The 9,061-nt window shown below is 40.8% G+C and overlaps 1 pseudogene; it reads right to left on the reverse strand.

The window, feature by feature from the left end:
* Positions 1-1,411: 1,411 nt before the first annotated feature.
* On the reverse strand, positions 1,412-1,786 carry LOC104990097 (annotated as a pseudogene).
* Between the last annotated feature and the right edge of the window lie 7,275 nt (positions 1,787-9,061).

Here is a 9,061-nt window from a genome sequence, read left to right on the forward strand (position 1 = left end):
TTTTAATTTCATGGCTGCAGTCACCATCTGCAGTGATTTTGGAGCCCAGAAAAATAAAGTCTGACACTGGTTCCAGTTTCCCCATCTATTTCCCATGAAGTGATGGGACCGGATGCCATGATCTTCGTTTTCTGAATGTTGAGCTTTAAGCCAACTTTTTCACTCTCCACTTTCACTTTCATCAAGAGGTTTTAGTTCCTCTTCACTTTCTGCCATAAGGGTGGTGTCATCTGCATATCTGAGGTTATTGATATTTCTCCTGGAAATCTTGATTCCAGCTTGTGTTTCTTCCAGTCCAGCGTTTCTCATGATGTACTCTGCATATAAGTTAAATAAGCAGGGTGACAATATACAGCCTTGACGTACTCCTTTTCCTATTTGGAACCAGTCTGTTGTTCCATGTCCAGTTCTAACTGTTGCTTCCTGACCTGCATACAAATTTCTCAAGAGGCCGATCAGGTGGTCTGGTATTCCCATCTCTTTCAGAATTTTCCACAGTTTATTGTGATCCATACAGTCAAAAGCTTTGGCATAGTCATTAAAGCAGAAATAGATGTTTTTCTGGAACTCTCTTGCTTTTTCCATGATCCAGCAGATGTTGGCAATTTGATCTCTGGTTCCTCTGCCTTTTCTAAAACCAGCTTGAACATCAGGAAGTTCACGGTTCACATATTGCTGATACTTTATAGGTGCACATAATTGTTTCTATGACTTATTTAACCTGTTCTTAGTCAGGAAGATTATGAGAGGTTGTGTGCTAAGTTGCTTCAGTCGTGTCCAACTCTTTGCAATTCCATGGACTGTAGCCCGTCAGGCTCCCCTGTCCATGAGATTCTCCAGGCAAGAATACTAGAGTGGCTTGCCATGCTCTTCTCCAGGATGTCTTCTTGACCTAGGGATCGAACCTGTGTCTCTTAGGTCTCCTTCACTGGTAGTCGAGTTGTTTACCAGTAGCGCCACCTGGGAAGCCCTATGAGAGGGTAAAAAGAAGAATAAAAGATAAGTTTTGTATTTTCCTTCCTGTGGAAGCAAAAATCTGTTCACAGAAAAGACCTCATCTATACAAGAGTCTTTTTAAAATATGTGGGTGGATATTTTTGGTACTTATTTGTACTGCCAGCTTATTGTCTCAAAAAACTGAAACAATTTAGCAGTGACATGATTTCTTTATAACTAAAAATGCATTTAGTGATCATGAATGATGAAATAATGCCATGTACAGAGTGACACACAGGAAGTAATTGTTTTTAAAAGAATGACTTCTCTGAAACTGTGTCGGACGAGGGTTCACCGACAGATGATCACCACCAGATGGTAAAGAGACTCTGGAATCTAATTTTGTGAGGGATTTTCTTTTTTTTTTTGTCCTCTGAGGCATTTTATTTGTATGCATTACTTTCCTAGAAAAAAAAAATCCAAAGATTTTCTCTCCTGTGTGTTTTCTTCTTGCTTCTTCATGGTCCATGGTGCCAGGTGAGGATGTCAGTACAATGAAGTCAAACTGACAAGATGTGAGCTGACGTTTTTCTAGATCTTTGAGTTGCACATTAAATCTGGGGCTGATCACGTCACACTTATTTAGCCTGCATGTCAGGTTAACAACAATTTTTCCAACCCTGTGATCATCAATGATTTCAAATTCGCCAATATAAATATACTTCATCACTACATTTGGAAACCTCATGATGACTTTGGAGCATGGCCTAACAAGCACTTGCCATTTGCCTCTCTTTTCAGCATTGTTGATGCTCTTGAGAGCATCAACCAGGATGTTCATGCGCATCATTATGGTGGCACTGAAAGAATGGAGGAAAGAGCCAATTTTGTAAGGGATTTTTAAGAAAGATTTAGCCAAGGGTGTTCCATTAATTCAGAACCTTTCACTTAACCCCGTTACTGCAAAAAAAAAAAAAAAACAAAACTGTTCTAGATGCTGGCTGACTTAGGAATTGTGGTCATGTTAAGTTTTGAAATACCTTAATATACATAAATTATACTCTTTACAATCCATAGAGTTGCAAAGAGTTAGGACCGAAGCAACTTAGCATGCATGCATGTCTTCTTTGGAAAAATGTCTGTTTAGATCTTTGGCCCATTTTTTTTTATTGTTCTTTTTTTAAACTTTTTATTCTGTATTGGGGTATAGATGATTAACAATGTTGTGGTAGTTTCACGTGTACAGCGAAGGGACTCAGGCATACATATACATATATCCATTCTTGCGTGTGTCAACTACAAATTGGCACTTACCAAGAGCATTGCCAAGAACTGAACAAGGCATTTGCCATCTGCCTCTGCAGAGATTGAACCCTGTGCTGCTGCAGCTGTTGACCTTCAACACCCTCTGAGGGAGTTCAGGGTGGAGTGAGGCACTCTGTGCTCCAGGAAATCTGGTGGGACAGGCCTTTAGATAGTTGAAGGTTTTTAGGAAGAAATTTTATGCTTTCAGTCTTTACATCTCCTTCCTCATATCTAGAAAAGCACTAAATCCTTTCATGGTGACATCAGATCCTCAAGACTAACAGAAAACCTTTTGTAAAATGAGTTCTTAATGGTATTGAATTCTGCCTTCACCAAAACCTAATATACTGACATTCCTCCCACTACCTCTTTGGAGCAGTCTCTCAGAGCTATCTGAGATGCTGCCTCCTGGGCTGAAGTCCTCATTTTGCCCATATAATACCACAGTAATCCAAGTCTATGCCCCAACCACTAATGCTGAAGAAGCTGAAGTTGAATGGTTCTCTGAATGGTCCTACAAGACCTTCCAGAACTAACACAAAAATAAGATGTCCTTTTCATCATAAGGGACTGGAATGCAAAGGTAGGAAGTCAAGAGATAGTGTCAACTACAAATTGGCACTTACCAAGAGCATTGCCAATGACTGAACAACAAAGGCGTTTGCCATCTGCCTCTATGGGGACTGAACTCCATGCTGCTACTGCTTTGGCCTTCAACAAACCCTGAGGGGTCAGGGTGGAGTGAGGCACTCTGTGCTCCAGGGAATCTGGTGGGACAGGTCTTTGCCCAGGGACAGTTGGATGTTTTTACAAACAGTTTTATGATCTCAGTCCTTGAAACTCCTCATATCTAGAGAAGCCCTAAATCTCTTCATGGTGATATCAGATCCTCATGAAAGTGAAATTCTGACTCTTTGCAATTCCAACAGTCCATGGAATTCTCCAGGCCAGAATACTGGAGTGGGTAGATGTTCCCTTCTCCAGGAGGTCTTCCCAACCCAGGGATCGAACCCAGATCTCCCTCATTGCAGGTGGATTCTTTACCAGCTGAGCCACAGGGAAGCCCTCATACCCTCATGACTAACAAAAAAATGTATTGTAAAATGAGTGCTTAATGGTATTGAACTCCCCCTTCACCAAAACCTTATATGTTGACCTTCCCCCACTGCCGCTCTGGAGCAATCTCTTGGAGCTATCTGGGGTGCTGCCTCCTGGACTGCAGTCCTCATTTTGCCCCAAATAAAACTTAACTCACAACTCTCAAGTTGTGCATCTTTTTTAGGTGACACCTGTAATAATGCAAGTTTGGCCTTGGAGTAGAAACTGAAGCAGGGCAAAAGCTAAAAGTTTTTCCAAGAGAACACACTAGTCATAGCAAACATCTTCTTCCAACAACACAAGTGTTGACTCTACACATGGACATCACCAGATGATCAATACTAAAATCAGACAGATTATGTTATTTGCAGCCAAAGATGGAGAAGATCTGTACAATCAGCAAAAAAAGACCTGGAACTGACTGTGGCTCAGATCATGAGCTTCTTATCACAAAGTTCAGACTTATATTGAATAAAGTAGGGAAAGCCACTAGGCCTTTCAAGTATGACATAAATCAAATCCTTAATGGTTACACAGTGGAGGTGACAAATAGATCCAAGGGATTATATCTAGTAGACAGAGGGCCTGAAGAACTATGGACAGAGGTTTATAACATTGTACAGGAGGTGGTGAACAAAACTATACTAATGAAAAAGAAATGCAAGAAGGCAAAGTGGTTGTCTGAGGAGGCCTTACAAATAGCTGAGAAAAGAAGTGAAAGTCAAAGCAGAGGGAAAGATATACCCATCTGAATGCAGAGTTACAGAGAATAGCAAGGAGAGATAAAAAAGCCTTCTTAAGTAAACAATGCAAAAACATAGAAGAAAATGATAGAATAGGAAAGACTAGTGATCTCTTCAAGAAAATTGGAGATACCAAGGGAATATTTCATGCAAAGATGGTAACAACAAAGGACAGAAATGGCAAGGACCTAACAGAAGCAGAAAAGATTAAGAAGAGGTGGCAAGAATACACAAAAGAACTATGTAAAAATGGTCTCAATGACCCAAATAACCACGATGGTGTGATCACTCACCTAGAGCCAGACATCCTCAGGTATGAAGTCAATTGGGCCTTAGGAAGCATTACTATGAACAAAACTAGTGGAGGTGAAGGAATTCCAGCTGAGTTATTTCTAATCCTAAAAGATGCTGCTGCTAATGTGCTACACTGACTATGCCAGCAAATTTGAAAAACAGCAGTGGCCACAAAACTGGAAAAGGTCAGTTTTCATCCCAATCCCAAAGAAAGACAATGCCAAAGAATGTTCAAACTACTGTACAGTTGTCCTCACTTCACATGCTAGCAAGGTAATGCTCAAAATGCTTCAAGCTAGATTTCAACAGTACGTGAACTGAGAACTTCCAGATGTTCAAGCTAGGTTTAGAAAAGGCACAGGAACCAGAGATCAAATCGCCAACATCTATTGGATCATAGAGAAAACAATGGAATTGACTACGCTAAAGCCTTTGGAGAAGGATATGGCAATCCACTTCAGTTTTCTTGCCTGGAGAATTCCATGGACAGAGAAACCCAGCAGGCTACAGTCCGTGAGGTTGCAAAGAGTTGGACATGATTGAGCAACTAACACACAAAGCCTTTAACTGTGTGGATCACTGCCAACCATGGAAAATTCTTAGAGCAATGGGAACACTAGACCATCTAACCTGTCTCCTGAGAAACTTGTAAGCAGGTTAGAACCATACATGGAACAATAGACTGGTTCAAAATTGGGAAATGAGTACATCATGGCTGTATATTGTCACCCTGCTTATTTAACTTATATGCAGAGTACATCATGAGAAATGCTGGGCTGGATGAATAACAAGCTGGAATCAAGATTGTCAGGAGAAATATCAACAACCTCAAATATGCATATGATATCACTCTAATGGCAGAAAGTGAAGAGGAACTAAAGAGCCTCTTGGTAAGCATGAAAGAGGAGCGTGGAAAAGCTGGCTTAAAACTCAACATTCAAAAAACTAAGATCATGGCATATGGTCCCATCACTTCATGGCAAATAGATGGGGAAACAATGGAAATAGTGACAGACTTTATTTTCTTGGGCTCCCAAATCACTGCAGATGGTGACTGCAGTCATGAAATTAAAAGATGCTTACTCCTTGGAAGAAAAACTATCACAAACTAGACGGCATATTAAAAAGCAGAGACATCACTTTGGCAACTAAGGTATGTTTAGTCAAAGCTATGGTTTTTCTAGTGGTCATGTATGGATGTGAGAGTTGGACTATAAAGAAAGCTGAGTGTCAAAGAACTGATAATTTTGAACTGTGGTGTTGAAAAAGACTCTTGAGAGTCCCCTGGACTGCAAGAAGATCCAACCAGTCCATCCAAAAGGAGATTAGTCCTGGGTATTCATTGGAAAGACTGATGTTGAAGCTGAAACTCCAATATTTTGGTCACCTGATGCGAAGAGCTGACTCACTGGAAAATACCCTGATGCTGGGAAAGATTGAGGGCAGGAGGAGAAGGGGATGACAGAGGATGAAATGGTTGGATGGCATCACTGACTCTATGGACATGGGTTTGGGTGAACTCCGGGAGTTGGTGATGGACAGGGAGGCCTGGTGTGCTGCAGTTCATGGGGTTGTAAAGAGTCAGACATGACTGAGTGACTGAACTGAACTGATGGGACCAGAAGCCATGATCTTAGTTTTCTGAATGTTGAGTTTTAAGCCAAGTTTTTCACTCTCCAATTTCACTTTCATCAAGAGGCTCTTTAGTTCTTCGCTTTCTGCCATAAGGGTGGTACCATCTGCATATCTGAGGTTATTGATATTTCTCCCAGAAATCTTGATTCCAGCTTGTGCTTCATCCAGTCCAGCATGTCTCATGATGTACTCTGCATACAAGTTAAATAAGCAGGGTGACAATATACAACCTTGATGTACTCCTTTCCCAATTTGGAACCACTCTGTTGTTCCATGTCCAATTCTAACTGTTGCTTCTTGATCTGCATACAGAAATGGGCAAGGGGGTCAATTTTATGGTTATAGATGGAAACAAATTTTTAGTGGTGAGCTCACTGTAGGATATCCAGAAGTTGAAATAGAATGTTGTACACATGAAACTTGTATAACATCATAAACCAATGTCACTTCAATAAAAAGTAAATTTAAAAATTTAAAAGAATGTATCTTTGGGACTTCCCTGGTGGACCAGTGGCTAAGACTGTGATCCCAATGCATGGGGCCAGGGTTTGATCTCTGCTCAGGGAACTAGATCCCACAAGCTGCAACAAAGAGTTCCCATGCCACAACTAAAGATCTTGCCTGCTGCAACTGAAATTTGACATAGCCAAATAGATAAATATATTTTTAAATTTACTTTTTCTTAAATCTTCAAGTCATCTATATAAATCTAAACTTTCTATTTATAAATCTAATAAATTTGAATAGCCACTTTCAAGGGGGAACTTTAACATTTGGTCAACTCAGATTCAATAGACCAAACTTTCTTAAACAACTGATCTCATTTATGACTTAAATTCCTTCAAACGTTTTAAACTACAGTATTAAATGTAATATATTTAAATTTCTTCTTTTGTCCAAACTGAACAACAAACCTAACAACTTGTACTATTTATTAATATATTATTAATAATTACTGTAAATACTAAGGTCTAACAATTTCAGTTTATAAAGTGTTCCTCCTTTTCCCTATTGGCTGTGATCTTCATTTATTTATTTCCCATAGGCTATGGTTATTTATTTATAACTTATCTGTCCATTGTGTCTACACCCCAACTATGCTGTAAATCATGGAAAGTAGAGGTGGGACCAGTTCTGTTTTGCTAAGCACTGACTGACATATGAAGAACTTTGAAGTTCAAAAAGAATTTGAATTGGTAGAGGCCAGAGAGAGTATTCCAGATTGGAAAAAGTACCAGCAAAAGTTAAAGACAGTAATGGTGGTATAAGGATTTTGTTCATATGTGCCAAGTCTTGCTCATGATAGTCTTTATGCACTTACAGGCACATACACGCTGAGGCAGGAGATGAATGGGCCCCAGGCTAGGCATTTACAACTGATCTCCTGTTTACATTTCTTGGGGGAAGAAAAAGATGGGCATCAGGTCAGACACTACAACTAGCCTCCTGTTTGCATTCCCTGAAACAGGATATGTGGGTTCCAGGTCACATATTTACAAAGATCCTCCAGGAGTTTTCTCTCCAAAATGGGAGTGACAACTGAAACAGAGTAAAGATCCAGGCCTCGTCTCCTGTGGACACCTTAAGACAACAGTCATGGCGGGAACAGAGAAGGGCTAAACCTTGTCAAGTAAAGGATTCAGATCAGATCAGATCAGTCACTCAGTCGTGTCCGACTCTTTGCGACCCCATGAATCGCAGCACGCCAGGCCTCCCTGTCCATCACCAACTCCCAGTTCACTTAGACTCACGTCCATCGAGTCAGTGATGCCATCCAGCCATCTCATCCTCTGTGGTGGCCCCCTTCTCCTCCTGCTCCCAATCCCTCCCAGCATCAGAGTCTTTTCCAATGAGTCAACTCTTCACATGAGGTGGCCAAAGTACTGGAGTTTCAGCTTTAGCATCATTCCTTCCAAAGAAATCCCAGGGCTGATCTCCTTGAGAATGGACTGGTTGGATCGCCTTGCAGTCCAAGGGACTCTCAAGAATCTTCTCCAACACCACAGTTCAAAAGCATCAATTCTTTGGCGCTCAGCCTTCTTCACAGTCCAACTCTCACATCCATACATGACCACAGGAAAAACCATAGCCTTGACTAGACGAACCTTTGTTGGCAAAGTAATGTCTCTGCTTTTGAATATGCTATCTAGGTTGGTCATAACTTTCCTTCCAAGGAGTAAGCGTCTTTTAATTTCATGGCTGCAGTCACCATCTGCAGTGATTTTGGAGCCCAGAAACATAAAGTCTGACACTGTTTCCACTGTGTCCCCATCTATTTCCCATGAAGTGACGGGACCGGATGCCATGATCTTCGTTTTCTGAATGTTGAGCTTTAAGCCAACTTTTTCACTCTCCTCTTTCACTTTCATCAAGAGGCTTTTTAGTTTCTCTTCACTTTCTGCCATAAGGGTGGTGTCATCTGCATATCTGAGGTTATTGATATTTCTCCTGGAAATCTTGATTCCAGCTTGTGTTTCTTCCAGTCCAGCATTTCTCATGATGTACTCTGCATATAAGTTAAATAAACAGGGTGACAATATACAGCCTTGACGTACTCCTTTTCCTATTTGGAACCAGTCTCTTGTTCCATGTCCAGTTCTAACTGTTGCTTCCTGACCTGCATACAAATTTCTCAAGAGGCCGATCAGGTGGTCTGGTATTCCCATCTCTTGAAGAATTTTCCACAGTTTATTGTGATCCATACAGTCAAAGGCTTTGGCATAGTTAATAAAGCAGAAATTGATGTTTTTCTGGAACTCTCTTGCTTTTTCCATGATCCAGCAGATGTTGGCAATTTGATCTCTGATTCCTCTGCCTTTTCTAAAACCAGCTTGAACATCAGGAAGTTCACGGTTCACATATTGCTGAAGCCTGGCTTGGAGAATTTTGAGCATTACTTTACTAGCGTGTGAGATGAGTGCAATTGTGCGGTAGTTTGAGCATTCTTTGGCATTGCCTTTCTTTGGGATTGGAATGAAAACTGACCTTTTCCAGTCCTGTGGCCACTGCTGAGTTTTCCAAATTTGCTGGCATATTGAGTGCAGCACTTT

This window comes from Bison bison, unplaced genomic scaffold, assembly GCF_000754665.1.
Source record: "Bison bison bison isolate TAMUID 2011002044 unplaced genomic scaffold, Bison_UMD1.0 scf7180017864170, whole genome shotgun sequence".
NCBI classification, from domain to species: domain Eukaryota; kingdom Metazoa; phylum Chordata; class Mammalia; order Artiodactyla; family Bovidae; genus Bison; species Bison bison.